This window comes from Eptatretus burgeri, chromosome 3 (assembly GCF_056783735.1).
Source record: "Eptatretus burgeri isolate ZD-2024b chromosome 3, Ebu_testis_v1, whole genome shotgun sequence".
NCBI classification, from domain to species: domain Eukaryota; kingdom Metazoa; phylum Chordata; class Myxini; order Myxiniformes; family Myxinidae; genus Eptatretus; species Eptatretus burgeri.
Window position 1 is genome coordinate 124,868,217 of NC_140963.1, and position 17,311 is coordinate 124,885,527.

General features: G+C 42.7%; 1 long non-coding RNA gene across 1 annotated transcript in view; it reads left to right on the top strand.

Annotated features, from left to right (window-relative positions):
- LOC147030914 (uncharacterized) overlaps positions 1-16,740 on the top strand; it is a 60,569-nt gene extending 43,829 nt beyond the window's left edge. Inside the window, exons 3-4 of the long non-coding RNA XR_015056566.1 lie at positions 15,669-15,788; positions 15,926-16,740. This is a non-coding gene — a long non-coding RNA (uncharacterized LOC147030914). The remainder of the gene's footprint in view (positions 1-15,668; positions 15,789-15,925) is intronic.
- Positions 16,741-17,311: the final 571 nt, after the last annotated feature.

Consider the following 17,311-nt stretch of genomic DNA (forward strand, 5'->3'; position numbering starts at 1 on the left):
GATTTTGCTGAAGATCTGGATCTGGATGCAACTACTTAAATTTTTTAAGTGATTCTTCACCATTGAGAGACAGGGCCAAAAATGATATGTAGCATGGTATTTATCCCCAGCAAAGGAAAGGGTTTTGCATTTTGGTCCATTTGTTTGTTACTTGGAGAAATCTTCGATTTTGTCAAGTATGTTGGTCTGTTCCGTTTGTTGGTTTGTTTGTTTGTCCTGTCGTCTACAGCCCAAACGGCTGGACCAGTCGTTCTTAAATCTTTACACCTGATAGGCAATCCACCTGAGACAGTCCGCGTCCAAACCCCGTCTTAATCGGACTGAACGTCACGACATGACGTCACACAAAGTGAAAACACATTTTTGGACATAACTCAGTGACCGGAAGTTGTAGCGACTTCCTGTTGATGCCAAAGCAAACTTCACTGGAATATCTAAATGTTTTAAAATGCATGTTAGTACAAATTATACACAGTTTTCGCAAGCGTATGATGTCAAAGTTTTTCGCTATTGGCATGATTTAAAAAAAATTCTATTCGTTCTGCAGATCACAATTCTTAACCGATTTGGATGAAATTTTAACAGCTGATACAAATTCACAGTGCAAAAAGATTTGTGACTTTTGGTGATGTTCAAGATCAGGATCTGGATTCTGCATCACTTTATATTATTGCCCATTATAAACCAATGGGTAATTTTGTGAATTACACATGGCTATTTCTCAAACAGCTTTGCACTTATTATATTGAAACTTATACTGTCTATTTATGCATGTAATATTAACATGTTTACAAAGTTTGATCGAAATTGACCCAAGGTCATGGTCAGGGTCACCCAAAACATGAAATATACACATATAAAATACATATTTTTGTTTTACAACATATTTCAAACCTGATAACGGGATCGTAAAGCTGGTTGAAAAGTAATGTTCCTAGGCATTTTCAAATATTTTCTACGATCAGAATGAAGGCAACAAGCACCGATGATAAGTTGTTGAATGTCACATGGTGGCTTTAAATGAGTTGTGAAAATTTTCAATCTGCTGCCGTTACCATGACAACACGTGCCTGATAATTGTTATTTGTGACGTTGCGTCATTTTATTAATGTACGAACAAATAAACACCACACATTCCAAGACATTACAGCTTGGACCACCACACGGAAAGGTCAACTAATTCGCCAAGTGTCGTGCTAAGCACGATTTTTCATTTGTTTGTCTGTCTATCTGCTTGTTTGTCCGCACAGAACTTTCGTGCTTTTCTCCACAACCGCTTGTCGGATTGAGACGAAATTTTCACCATCGGTGCAACTACTCATGGAGAATGGTTTAATAATTATTATGACGTCATAGATCACGTGGTGTGGCAGCCATATTGGAAAAAATGGAAAATGGGAAAATGGAAAAAAACTTTTGACCTCTGTATCTCTGAACGCGCCAAGGAAAACATTAAAACTTGGCACACAGCAAGTTCTCTTCTTCTCTTGGGGAATAAGTGTAATTTTTTATAACTAGTACGTGCCCGTACGTACGTGGCCATACGTGAAAAAAAAATAAAAAAAATAAAAAACTTTCAAACCGCGAGCCAGAAACAACAACCACACAGGCCGTTTCTTCGCTCTCGCCTGCCCGTACGTGCGTGGCCCGGAAGTTCGCATATCGCAGTTGCAATTATTCGCTATTTAGTATTAATGGCCAATTATTCAATTAGTGCCAACGTATTTTGCCTTTTGGCAATGTCATCGCAAGGAAAAACACAAAAGCCTGTATCTCACTGGGCTGCGACAGCTCGCGACTAGTTGGAGACACAAAATTGCGATAAAACAGCGATAATTTTCACTTGGAATCACACTGAATTTATTTTTGCACATGTCTCACGAATATCTCACATTTGCGTATGTCTCACGTCATTGAGAACAAATTGCGATATAATTACAAAACTCTCACGGGTCCCAGGACAGATTATCATTTTTTTTCTTCAATCAGTCACAATTTAGTTTCATAGGTTGCCAACCCCTCACAAAGTTGTCTCACATTTGTCGCACCTTCTGACTCACGGAAACTAAATTGAGAAGGGTTCGAGACCGGTTCGAGACAACCACGCCGACTCTGCGACTATTTTGAGAGAAAATTTGTCGCACAAATTTTTTGAACATGTTCAAAATTTAAGCGACACCAGAGCGACGTCCTGCGACTCACACGAGGAAATTGAGAACCACCGCGAACGTTTCGAGACATTTTGGAGAATCCCGTTCGCATTTTGTCATGAGCTGTCGCAGCCCAGTGAGATACAGGCTAAACAGAAGAGAAGATAAAAAAATAAAGAAGAAAAACCCCCAAAAAAACTTTCAAACAACCATACAGGCCGTTCCTTCGCTCTTGTCAACGACGACTGGATTGGGGCATTGTGTTTATCTATAAATGCGCATAATAAATCAAGAAATTATTAGAATACACAAAGTCATCACTTTCCGGAAGTCCATACGTTGTAACCCGTAATGGAGAACGCGGCTGATGTTCTCTTCCCCATCGGCCACGCCCACGCAGCAACGTGTCTTGTCATTGGTTGGTAAATAAATGGCCATAACTTGGGAAGCACTTGCCCGATTAATATCAAACCTTGAAAAGGTACATCCACAGGGCCCCAGCAATATACCTGGCAAGTTTCAATTTGCTCGGACCAGTGGTTGTTGAGAAACAGCGGTCGCAGACACACACACACACACACACACACACACACACACACACACACACACACACACACACACACACACACACACACACACACACACACACACATTGCTGGAATTATAGATAGATGACGTTATAGGTGCCTTCATTATAACATCATAAATGCATATGTAGAACACTACATCTGATCAGTATGAAAATCTTCACGGGTCACTCAGGATAAAATGGTCCAAGTAAAAAAACATGATCATGTCATCGGTCACGTGATTTGGCAGCCACATTGTTTTTATTTTATTTATTTTAAACCTTCAAAAATCTTTTCTGAAGTGGCTGAACAGATCGAGGTGAAACTTTACACATATGATCGACTATCGACGAGGAAGAAAAGGTTCACACATATGATGTCATAGGTCACATGGTTTTGCAGCCATATTGGATTTATCCTAAAACCTAAAAAAAATTCTCTTCTCGAGAACAGACGGACAAATTGAGGGAAAACTTCACACAGATGTTCCACAAGCCATGGGTGTACAAGTTTGTTAAGGAATAATTTATAGGTCACACGGTTTGGCAGCCATATTGGATTGAAGCATAATATTAAATATTATTTTCTCTGGAATCCTTCAATCAATCAATGTGCAACTTCACATTTCTGATCTTGGAGTGATGGTGAATAAATGTTTTAAATTTCAACTTGATCAGATGCATGGTCTGGCAGCCAGAATTATTTCATTTTTTTGATTTGGGTTGTTTTTGTTTTTTGATTTTTCAATCAGGCTCACTTGGCTGTGCCTGAATGAGTTTGAGGGTAGAGGAGTCGCAGAGAAAATGCAAATCCTATCCAGGTTCCTCCGGATGACTTCATATTTGCTGTTTTTTCTTGTTTGGGTTCCTTCTGATGTCTCCAATGCAGGACTGTACCTACTTGGTCTTCCATTTGATTTGAATTGAATTTATTTTAATCCCATTCTAAATTCAATTGAATAATCATAAAAAAACGTCATGGGTCAGGGTCAGGTTTCCAATCAAAGCGGGGTTGCATCAAAGTGAGACATCTTGGTACCCGGTCATCATTGCCAGCAGTTATAAAGTGGCAGTTCTAATAATGTCTCTTAATAATTATGAAACACATCAGTCGACAAACGCCACACAAAATACACTACACAAAACTATGCAAACACCACACAAAACAAGTCCTCGTGAGGGTCTGCAATCTCTGATTGCTCTTTTTCTTGTTCAAAAATGTATTGGGCCCGATATGTTCTCATGGATCAGGTATTGTGTGGCGGAGGTATGTGCCCTACCGAGTGCCCTTCTAGTTGTTTTAATGATCTAATCTTGATCGGTCTTCACTGTGTTCACTTGATTTTAATCAGACTATAACTGCTTAATACATGCATGTCACTCATCCTTGGTTGTTATCTCCATTTGCAGGTTTTAGGAGGTGGGAGGGAGTTCTCACAGTGCTCAAAATCTCCACCTCCTATTTTTTGTGGTAAAGGATCGTGATTCATGAACCGAATTGTGAAGTTTCGTTTTCATAGCCTCGTTCCAAGGGCTCTTTTCAAAATCTTCACTGAACCTCTGACAGCCTCCACTTGTAGCTCTTTTGTGATGATATTCCCAGGAATGATTTTTAAGTACTCAGTTCTTGTTTTCTTCATCATTTCTGTGGCTCCAACTGTCACTGGTACAATTTCAGTTTTCTTCAATTTCCACATCCTCTTGACCTCATTTTTTTTAGACCTGGTACTTGGTCATTTTCCTAATTTCTGTGCCATTTAAGTCCGAAGTCATTGGGAACCGAGACCTTGATCAACAATGTGTTTGAGCACCATTGAGCATTTTTTTCATTTTTGTGTTTGAGCACCATGTCCGGACGCAATGCTTTGCTTGCGATGTCTACACTTGACGGGATCATTTTGTCACACGTGAGCATTATTTGTTCATTTTCGAAGATCGGCTCTGGTTTGTGTTTCCATGATTGTTCTGAGACTGGGATGTTAAAATGTTTACAGATGTGCCAGTGGATCATTCGACAGATGCTGTCATGTCTCTCTGTGTAAAGCTGTTCTGACATGAGTTTTTTACACCCTGAAAGAAGGTGGCTGGTACTTTGTTTCTTGCCCACAAAACCTGCATTTGTCCAATTGATTCAATCCTGCCATTTTCTTAAAAGCATTAGTGTAATGTTCTTGGTCTTGAGCAATGATGATGACTCGTTCTCCATCCCAACTAATTTTACCTCTTCTTCGCCATTCCAATGAACCTTCCTTGTCAATCCCTGTCCTGTTGAACTTAAAAAAAATCTTCCTGCCCTATTGTCATTCTCCCATTTGTCAGAGTAAATCTGCTGATATTTCTTTTTGTAGTTTTCCTTTTTTTATTTGCAATCATTGGGGCCATTTGTTTCTGTTTCGTTTTCCTGTGTAGTATCCTTCATTTGCACTTGTCTTTGGAAATATGTTGCTAAATGGATTAATGATCCCTTTTCTTGTCTGTTGTTTTCTTGCTCATGTACAAATCTCATCCAATAATCTGTTGAGCTCTTCACATACTCCGCTAATCTGATACACGATGACATTAACTTGGTTCAGCTCCATCAAACCACCTCCTCCCTCTCTCGTCGGTAAGTACAGCCTCAGTATGCATTTGGTTTTGGAGAACATCTTGTGAATAGTTAGAAGTTTCCTTGTTTTGGCATCCAGATTGTTGATCTGCAATTGTGGCCAGTTTATAATTGCACAGGTCTATTGAAATACCAGCACATGCAAGTTGGTTTATCGCTTTAGTTTTGTTTATTGGAGAGAGGGATGACTTCAGAATTAGTCTAATTCTGCGGAAGTACTCTTTACTGATTATTTTACGCATTTTTTGTGTTGTACCTGGGGCCTTCTTCCATTCCTTAGTATTTGTTGGATGCTTCATTTTCTAGTTCTTGTATTGTTGTGCTTTCATCGATTAAGATGTTGTCTGTTCCTTTTCTTTTTTCCTTGTACAAATGTGCATTTGGTACATTTGGCATGACAAAATTCCATTCCGATGACCACGGAGTACTGCTTTACAAACATCAATTGATCTGCCAATTTCTTATCATTAGGAGTGAAGAGTTTTAGATCATCCAAGTACAGTAAATGCGTTTCCTTTGTTGTTTAGTTGGTCATTTTTCTGTTGCATGTCAGATTGTATCCGTGTCCTTATTCATTGATGAGGTTACTCAGTGGGTGCAGAGCCAGACAAAACAGGAGGGGGGAAAGACTGTCACCTTGTAGGATACCACATCGTATATTTACTGCTCGGATTTCAACCTTTCCTTCCAGGTAGGGTGGTATTTGTGTTATATTACAGAGCGTCATTGCTTTCTCAATCAGTGTGACTATCTGGGGATCAGTTTTGTATACTTGCATGCATTTTAGAATCTATGGATGTGGGACACTGTGAAAGGCTTTTTTTAATCTCTCCAGGCTGTGGATAAGCTGGTTTGTCAGAGCTTGCAATTGTTGAGGATGTTTTTTTTTCTTGTTGTTGTTTTTTTTTGGTATACAATGCCGAGCCTCTTGAAAGAAATAACACACAGAACGTACAAGAGGGGTGGGAGAGGGAAGCACAAAACAGTGGGGAATAGACACAAGATCTGTGGAAGGGTGAGGGATGGGGCGGGGTACCCGGGGTAAACAAGATGGACATGACACGGACTTTCAGGAAGGAAAGTGGGGAATATGAAGGATGTGGGTTTGGAATGGATTAACGGGGGCAGAAAAGACCGTGGTTTTGGATGGGGTAAGATAAGAGGTGGTGGGGAACAACTCTTTTGAAGACCTAGAGGGAAGAGTGGGATTGAAGAGAGTGTAGTTTGTTCCAAAGGCTGGAAAATGGAGGAATGAAAGAGTGAAGGTGAGCAGTATTTCTTGATTTTGGTAGTTTTACCAGAAGGGGGTTGCCGACGGAACTTGAGTGCCTTGCCGAAGTAATGTTGGGAGGGGGGGTTGATAACGGGGGGGGGGGTGAGGGTGAATATCGTAGACAGAACAGGGGTAGGTGAGGCTGGACAGGAGAGAGTAGAAGACAGAAAGACCAACGAACTGCCTGCGGTGAGAGAGTGAGAGACCCAAAGACTCGGCCTTATCGTGGAAGATACGAATGGTCCTAAATGCCTTGGTTTCCACAGCGTGAAGCTCAGAAATGTGAGAGGCAGGAGCACCAGGCCAGAGGGGAGAGCAGTACTCCATCAGGCTGTGGACAAAAGCTTTGTATGTGGTCAGGAGCTCAGGTTTACCAAAGAAGGACTTTGCACGACAGAGGATGCCTAGTCGATGACTGGCTTTGGAGGCCAGCTTGGAAATGTGGCTTTCCCAACAAAGATCATGGCAGATGGTGAGACCCAGAAGCTTGAATGAAAGGACTTCTTCAAGAGGATTGTTGAGAAAGTAGATGGGGGGGGGGGTTCCAGATGGTCCTTTCGGAGAGAGACAGTGAGAATGTGAGATTTGTCAGGATTGAAAGACATGTTCCAAGTGTTGGACCAGCTGCTGATTTTATCCAGATCTGCAGAGAGCGAAGAAGCTGCTACTTGCCGATCTGAGGGATGACCGATGGTGCAGCAAAGGGTGGAGTCATCAGCAAAGAGATAAAGAGGATTTTGCAGAATGTCGGAGAGATCATTGATGAAAACCAGAAAAAGAACAAAGCCCAGAACACTGCCTTGAGGAACCCCAGCCTGGACAGGAAGAGGGACCTGGTCTGAATCCAAATTGATGATAGGAAATCAAGCCATTGTTGAAGAGGAAAGATTTATTGTCTGAAGCGATGATGGATTCCAAAACCTTACTGATGACTGGGAGAAGGCTGATTGGTTTGTAGTTGCAGGGATCTGTTTTTGCACCTTTTTATGCAGAGTGGTAATGTTTTCTGATTTACAAGCAGAAGGTCGATGACCCTGAGCAAATGAGAGGGTGAATAGAACAGAGGGAGGGTGTGCAAGAGCGGCAGAGCAGGTTTAAGGACACGTGGGTTGATGCCATCTTGAACGGTTGCAGAATCAGTCGAGGTTTAGCAGCAAGCTCCCTACCTTGTCAGAAGAAAAGGACACAGGTTTCAGGATTAGCTGAGTGCGACTGGGTAAGGTGGGTACAGAAAGCAATGAGTTTGGGACACAAGATTTATCAGCAAACATGGAGTTTAGGCATTCAGCCTTTTCACATGCAGTCAGCTGTGTGGCTGTTTTAAGGCCCGGTCACACCTTGACGTTTTAGCCAACGTATGCCGATTTTTGAATTTTTTTTTTTCTAAAACGCTGGCACACGTTGAATACGTTATGGGTAAGTTTTGATAACATTGAGAGCACGCTGAAAAACACTGCCATACGTCGTTGTACGTTGGCTTTAAACGTTGTACTTTTTGGTTGTCCTCAAATTTTTTCATGCTTGAAATTTCATGACTTATGCCGGCGTATGACTCACACGTTCCGCTACGCTGGCCACAAGTTGTATGCACGGTCTGCGATCGTTGACAGACGTCAACACATGCTACTTGTAAGTCAATCATAAGTTGAGACACGCCGAGGTAATGTTTAGCGTACCCGAAACTTATTTCTAACCTATGATTAACGTGTTGTTGGCACGTTACGCGATTGTTGCCACACCTCGACAGACGTTACTTTTAAGTTACTCATAGGCTGAAAGACATCGGTATAATGGATCGTCCTTGCGTCAGCGTCCACGGCCACGGCCAGGACACTTATTTGCAGCATTCTTCAAACTTTTCTTCGGCATGACGAGGATGTTCACACTTCGATGTCTAGCTTGGCTATGATTCCAATTGTCCATCGGCAGCGTCTATTTAAAATAGTCGAGTTTGAGCGTTTTAACACGTTCAGAAGAAACGCTTCAAATTTCCAAACCCCAGCGTCAAAAAACAAAGGCGAGTGACAGCAATTTAAATCGTTCATTGTAAACAATGAAAATAGCTGAGTGGTACCGTTTAAAAGTCGTTGAGTGTAAAAAAATCCAATTGTTGAGCGCAAGCGTCTACTTTCAATAGTGGAGATGCAGCCATTTAAATCGTTGAGTGGCAGCCTATGAATAGCAAACCCTACGTCACCGGCAAAGATAAACTGCCGCACGATATGGATAAGTTAGGCTGTCGTTGGGCATAGTTTGTGAACGCCGGCTTCACGATAATTATTCGTTGGTATATCGTATATGTAAGTAATCAAAGCGCTCTATGCACATTATTAGTTCATTGTGCATTTGTCCAACCCGTTATGAATAGACCTAAATCGTAAAACAAGCTATAGCTCATTGTTGAAAAAGCCCCATAAAAAATTAGCCGCGAATAACTTCGAACAATGATGAAAAGATGTCTCCTACCCGTGGACACGCGGACGCAAGGACGATCCATCATAACCCACACCCTCCCCCTCACACTCGCCTACTACTGCCAACATGAACAAATTACTACTAATACTGATACTGATACTGCTGACATGGACATTGACTCAAAAAGGACTCGAAAACACTGTTGGGTTCCCCTTTTATGAGCAGCATTTTTATATACCAATTCGCAAAACCGCTGGGAACACGTCTTTATATGGCAGTTGTAAGCTTGAAACGCGTTAATTTATTTTTTTGTCGACCGGAAGACGTCATTGAAATACGTCTACATACGTCGATGTGTGTTGGGACTACGTAAAGAATTGGTTCAAAGCACGTCAAACATAAGTTAGAAATAAGTTTCGTGTAAAAAAGACATTACCGCGACGTGTTTCGACTTATGAGTAGCTTATAAGTAGCCTTTGTGGACGTGTGTAAGCGTCCACATATCGTGTGTAAAACTTATCCCCATCGCATGCGGAACGTGTGTCATACGCCGAGTATGTCGTAAAATTTTGAACATGTTTAAAATTTCTTGACGTACTCTACTTACTACGACGTATGATAGCGTACTTTAGCGTTCTACTCACGTATACCAAACTTACTCATACCGTATTTGACGTGCCCCAACGTTTTAGACACATTTTTCTTAGGTCGGCATACGCTGGCAAGATCGCCAAGGTGTGACCGCGATGTTGACACTTCCATTTCTACGGCAGTTATGATTCGAATCGTTGTGCATCAGCCTTTTAAGAGGCTACGTCATGACATCGTCGGCGATGCGTGCAACGCGCTATGCCTAAGTTAGACTATCGTTGGGCATCGGTTGTGTAGGCCGACAACAGGTTCAGCATTCGTTGGTATAAGTTATCTATAACACAACGAAACGTTCTGTGTCCGTTACCAATGCGTTATACATAAGACCAAGTCGCTATGAATACGTCCGAATCTTAAAAAAAAACATCAAAAGTTCAACGTAAGCCAGCGTTTTACATACATTTTAATACGTTGCCATCGCTGGCTAAAACGTCAAGGTGTGACCGGGCCTTTAGGTAAGGGAGGGGATGGAGATAGAACATCCACCAGAATCAGACTTAACTCGATGCCACCAGGATTTGGAGGAGGGAGGCAGGTTTGAGAGTTCAGACTTAGATTGGAAAGATGTTTCCTGGCTCTTCTCAGGGTAAACACACACTTGCTCCGAGTTTTGAGGAAGGAACTGAGATTGCCTTCATTTGCATTTGCCTTCCACAAGGTGAAGGCAAGTTGTTTTAGGACAACAGCCTCGCCACAAGCTTCAGTGAACCCTGGGCGGGAGGAAGGGTGGGACAACTGAAGATGAGATGGGATAAATCTGTGCATATGAGAGAGAGCAAGTTTCTTTGAAAGAATTCCCAGGATGAGTTGATGTTGGAGAAAGTACAGATGGGAGACCAGTCTAGAAGTTTGATGGCTCCTTGAAGTCTCTGTCAGTTGGCATGAGTGAAGTGCTGAACTCGACGGCATTGATGTGGTTCTCCAATAACAGCCAGAGAGATGTCCACTTTGACAAGCATGTGGTCAGATGAACCGATTGGAGTGGATGAAGAACAGCAGATATTTTCAGGGAAATTGGTCGAAATCAGATCAGGAAGCGATGGAGTGCCATTGCTTGAGATCCGAGTCGGGAAGTTGACCGATTGAGTCAGTCCCAATGAGTCATAAATATTTTGCTGAAGTGCCATGGCAGGTGAGGGAGGTACCCATACCCAGCCAACTGGCATGATGAGAATCGAAGTCACCACATATGTGGAAGAGAGAGTTGGGATGAGAGGAATAGAAGTTGGTCCATGTTTTCTGTGAGTGAGATGTAAATGGAGTCATCACTGCTTGGTGGATGGTACAATGCACATATAAACATGAGGTGGGAGTGGAGGGGAAGCCGTAGCCAGAGGTATTCCTGGAGGTGTGGGGGAGTGAGGGCAGTGCATGGAGAGTGAGGAATAGAGTCTTTGATGAAGAGAGCAACTCCTTCACCAGGACGAGTCTCAGGTCTGTCATACCGGAGGAGGGAGTAACCAGGGAGAGATACTTGGGAGTCAGAGATGTCTTGAAGGAGGAATGTTTCTGTAAAGCAGATTATGCTTGGTTTGTCAGTGGCAACCTGTATGGAAAGATGTCAGGTTTGAGGTCCACACTGTAAAAGAAGAGGGAGTGGAGGAGGCTTTGGTTGCAGGAGAGGATAGTGGAGGTGGGGGGGGGTAGGTCAATAGAGGAGGGACAAGGAGAGTTGTTGAAAGAATGTGGGGGTTGCAGAAGAGCTCGGGGAGAGGGCCAGATGAGGAGGAGGAAAGGCGCGGTGGTGATGGGTTGAGGTACAGTGGAAATGATAAGAGAGAGGGCATAGGGCAGTTGAAGATTGGAGGAGGTAGGGGAGAGAGAGAGAGAGAGAGAGAGAGAGAGAGAGAGAGAGAGAGAGAGAGAGAGAGACACAGAGAGAGAGAGAGAGAGAGAGAGACAGAGAGAGAGAGACAGAGAGACAGAGAGACAGAGAGAGAGAGAGACAGAGAGAGAGACAGAGACAGAGACAGAGACAGAGACAGAGACAGAGACAGAGACAGAGACAGAGAGACAGAGAGACAGAGAGACAGACACAGACAGCAAGCTTTGTGGATGTCAGGGTGGGGGAAACTTTGAGAAGGGGGAATAAGGGGAGAGATTGGAGGGAGAAGGGTGATTGGAGTTTTTGAGAAAGGTGAGGGGAAGCTTGGAGGGGGAAGAGTGTGATGGTTGCTGTGAGAGGGAAGCTTTGAGAATGAGGGGAGACAATGACAGCAGGCATGGCCAAGGGGCAGGAGGGTGGAGGGGAAGAATGACACTGGTCGAGGTATGGTGAAAAATGGAGCAGGCAGAGGGAGGTACAAGATTTGAGGGGTTTGGAAGGGTGGGGTGATGAGAGGAAAGAGAGAGCAGGTTTGAAATGTTGAGGAGTATACCGATTGAGAGAGTAAGATATCCTCCGCATTTTACGGGTTTGACCCGTTTTGTTTGTGAAAACATCCAGATCCGTTTTAGTATGGTCAAAACCCATATTTTATGGAAGGTATGATCAATTTTAAAAACAGTGTTTGGTTTCCACACCACTCGTAAGGATTGACACACAGACTGATCGACCTGTAGTCGATATGTCAGGTATCACTCGAGTGTCTATTCGAACCACTGTGTGACGTCATGAGTTTTCACTCACCAAAGGCCATGTTGACATCCTCCAGGACTCCACACACATTTCATTTCACTTCCGATCACGTCAACCTTATTGCTGTCACCATGAATCAATCGATCAGTGATTTCCATTTTGCTCTTCAACTTCTTGGTGATATTCATCAGTATCTTGGAGTATTTTCATTGGTAGGATTTGATCCGATTCAGATTGTTTTCATTCATACAAGGTGTTCACAAATTACCAAATTCAAACTGTAATAAAATATAATTAAATAGGATACATGATACCGTCTTATAACAAAGAGCAACAGAGAGAGCTATCGGTTTGAGTACAGTGCAGCATCCCATCCTATTCCATTTGCTGGAGGGCAGTATCCCATTTCATCCATGTTTATTACCTTATGAATTGGGAAGGGTAATTGGTGCCATGAGATATCATTTATGTTGTCGTTTCATATGCAGCCTGTACCTGCTGGTTGCATCCTTTTTCTGGAAGTGCGGTTGTGTCGCCGATGCGGTGCTGGCTGCTACCAGGAAGCTTGTATTCATTTTGCCAACCTCGGAAGGGTGATGGGCTGATTCAACCCACCTGGTGTTATTTCAGTGGCACAACAGGGGCTCAAACTCAGGAACCTCAGATCTAAAGCCAACACCAGGGTTGTGTCGTTGATGAGAAGGGTAGATGGGGAGCCACGATTTGGCCTTCTGTTTACAGTGGTTCAGCACATACTTGTCCTGCCTCACAGTAATGCCAAAGAGGAAAGTATCTTCTCACAAGTTCGCAAGAACAAGATTGATTGCCAAGGGTGCTTGTCAAATGAGGTCACGTGCAAAATCAACTCCTCACACGTAAAACCTCGGGTCATAAGTTTGATCCTCCGGGACATCTCATCAGAAAGGCCAAGAAAGCCTGTGGTGAATACAATGTCGAGCACAGTCACGTGGAGAGGCTCTCCCTCAGGTCGTGGCCATGTCAGTTTGATTGATCTCTTGCTCATTTGGTGCTCCATCATCGTTGAGATGAGTCTATACTAAGACTGTAAAGGTAAATAAACATTTGAGATGAGTTGTGAATGGCTGAAAGACCACCTCATCAATAAACGACGATCTCCGTGTTCTGGTGTATTTTGTGTCACTGACATCCGCTCGAATAATATTTTTTTACCATGTTTGGTAAAAAAAATAATAATAATAATAAGGAAATAAAAACCCGCCATGTTTGTATATCTGTTAGATTAGAATGGAGCCCACTGATGTTAGAACACCACACGCTTAAGCCGGTATCTCACTGGGCTGCGACAGCTCGCGACTAGTTGGAGACACAAAATTGCGATAATTTTCACTTGGAATCACACTGAATTTATACTAAAACACATTTGCGTATGTCTCCCGAATATCACACGAATGTCCCACGAACTCCCGGCGAAATTTGGGATGAACTTCGCCTGGAGTTCGCATACATGTCGCATGACATTCGCTTGACGTTCAGCTGACAAAACTGAGATTTTTTTTGGCACATGCAACTGTCGCGCGACGGTTACACGACGGTCGTGCGACCATCGTGCAAATGTCGTGCAATAGTCGCACGGCAACTGTGCGTGACAATTGAGAAATCAGGACTATATATATATATATATATATATATATATATATATATATATATATATATATATATATATATGTATATATATATATATATATATATATATATATATATATATGTATATATATGAGGCCTCTCCCTTCCAGCAATCATATTGTCATCAGACGTCAAGCGAGATGGACCGCAGTGAAGAAGTGCAGAACCTGCTGGATGAGGACCAGGCCGACATGCTGAAGGGTGCAGCATGTCTCCTTGCTGCTGCTGCGGTCAAGAAGGCCAAGTCCAAAGTCAGAGAAAGGAGGGCCAGAAGAGAAAGAAGAAAGAAGAGTGTTTGGGTGAGAGAATGGTTCTTGAAGAGACACAAGTATGGCATGTATGAGAAGCTCATGAAGCACCTTAGAGAGGGGGATGTCAAGTCCTTCAGGAACTTTGTCAGAATGGACCCAGAGATGTTCAACCACATGGTGGAAGAACTCACCCCGAGGCTTGAGAAGAAAACAACCAACTTTAGAAAGCCTCTGTCCCCTGGACTCAAGCTGGCCATCACTCTAAGGTATTGTGGAGGAAATAATTATATTAATGTATTCTAAATTGTAATTGTGCTGGTGTTTTATAAATTTAAGTTTTATGCTGCAAGTCGAATTGGCTGTCAGTGCCCCCTTCCCTTTTGGCCAAGAGTCATGTGCCCTAAACGTTGATAAAAATGTATTGTTGCGGAGCGGTGTGACCTGGGCTGATAACAGCAAACTTTGGCCGCAATATCATCGTGTGCTTCTCACCTAGAAGACACATATGCAGTTAGAGTTAACAACCCCCACCACTCTCCCATGAAAGTATCAATGCCTTGAAATGTAATCTTGTTTTAGTGCAATCATTGTGGATGAATAGCATCTCAGTGCGTTGTACTCCTTGGGACTGACCAAGTACCAAGTAATAATAAAACTCTCTGATGTAATGTATTTTCACGCTGTGGAAGTGAATTAAATCGGGTTGGTTTAAGGTTAAATAAAAAGTAAGAAATAATAAAACAGAACCAAATAATATTGCAACAAATGGGGGTCTCAAGTTCATTGTGTGAAGTGTACGAGGGTGAGAAGTGTACGGTGGATAGAATTAGAAATAAATTGTTCTCACAAGAAAAGACTTGTCTGTGGACATTGGTTATCGGTGTCTGTGATTTTATACAGGATTTTAAAATCAAATCGGCGAAACGTTAAGCCCAAGAAGTTAAATAGGATTCCACAATCAACCAGGAATAATCCTACAACGATCACTATGAGGTTGGGTGAAAAATCCACAACCATATCGAGCCACTGGGGATTCTTACAAGCGCTGGCCTATGGGTTCCGGGTTGCCCCCAACACCCTCGTCATTGTTGTGCCAGAGGTGTGCCAAGCCATCTACGACCACTACCAAGAGACAGCCTTCAAGTGTCCCACAACAGAAGAGGAGTGGAAGGAGGTGGCTCTGGGCTTCTCAGACAAGTGGAACTTCCATCAATGGTGTGGCTGCATAGATGGCAAGCATGTGAGGTTACAAGCTCCACCTCACTCTGGCGGTCTGTACTACAACTACAAAGGCTTCTTCTCCATCATTATGCTGGCCCTGGTAGATGTCAATTACTAGTTTATGTTTGTGGATGTGAGTGCCTATGGTGCTGACTGATGCTGGAAACTTCAGTGTGGACTGTATCATGCTCTGGAGCAGGACAAAGCTGATCTGCGAGCAACTCAACCCCTGCAAGATGGTGACACTGATATCCCCCACTTCCTTGTTGGTGATGATGCATTTGCCCTCAGAAGCTGGATGATGAAGCCACACTCCAAGAGAGAAATGACAGCAGCAGAGCGCATCTTCAACTACAGGTTGTCCAGGGCCCGTAGGATTGTGGAGAATGCTTTTGGCATCTTGGCCAACAGGTATGTACACATATATTTAGAATTTCATGATAACTCTGTCACTTTGCAAGTTTGTTAACACTGATGTGACTTCAACTTTCAATTGATATTTGGTCAATGATTTTTCTAATAATGCAATGACTTTACTATGTTTTCAGGTTCAGGTATCTCCATTCGTGCATGATGCAGAGACCTCAGACTGTCACCAAGATTGTCTTGGCAGCCTGTGCTCCACACAACTTGTTGGCTGACCAGAATCCTGCCAGAATACAACAAGCAGCAGACAGAGAGGACCCAACAACACATGAAGTGCAACCAGGGGAATGGAGACAGCAAGACCAGGAGAACCGTCTTCATGCAACCCAGAGGCAATCAGGCAACACAGGAACAGCAGTTGGGAAATGAGTAAGAGAGTACCTGACTGAGTACAACAATGGTGTGGGAGCTGTGCCCTGGCAGAACAGGATGGTGGAATTACAGGAGAATGCTGACCAAGCCTGATTGTACAAAGTATTCTGTTACTCGTCAATGTTGCACCCACAAACATTGTGTGTGACCCAATCATTCATCTGCCTTGATAGGGGCTTGTGGGTGTGACCATATTTTGTGTGTGACCTAATTTATGTAAAAATATGTGTGACGTGATTTAGGAATGATGGGAAGGTGAAAGGAATGATGGGAAAGTGAAAAGTTTGCATTGAAGGCCATTACTCAGAACAGGAGAGAAAGAGGACAGACAATGCTGGTTTTACAATATGGACTATGAGGTTTTTTTTTGTTTTTTCTAGTCATATCTGCATTGAACTATTGTGAATCTATCTTCATTACATTACATGGATAACATGTGGATTTCTATGTATATATTCAATTGAGTAGACAATACATTGTGCAAATTTCTGATTAATTTATTTTGAAATAACAGAACAACATATTGTCGCAAAAGACTTTAATAAATGAAATTGTCACATGAAAATATGCAAGTGCAAACAATGCCTACACTGTGAAGTCACAAATACATACAAGTTTTCATACAGTATCAAAAAAATAAACCTCAGTTATGTCGCAATTTCTTCCGAAAATATTTCTTCCGAAAATATTCTCGATTGAATCGCAGTTTTGTCGCCCTCTCAGGGGTCCCAGGACAGATTATCATTTTTTTTCTCCAATCAGTCACAATTTAGTTTCATAGGTCGCCAATCCCTCACAAAGTTGTCTCACATTTGTCGCACCTTCTGGCTCACGGAAACTAAATTGAGAAGGGTTCGAGACCGGTTTGAGACAACCGCGAAAGACTCTGTGACTATTTTGAGAGAAAATTTGTCGCACAAATTTTTTGAACATGTTCAAAATTCAAGCGACACCAGAGCGACGTCCTGCGACTCACGCGAGGAAATTGAGAACCACCACAAACGTTTCCAGACATTTTGGAGAATCCCGTTCGCATTTTGTTGCAAGCTGTCGCAGCCCAGTGAGATACAGGCTCTAGAGAAACGAGGAGGAGCTGAAGACAGTGAAGAGGTGCTAAGAGTGGAGGTGGGATGAGG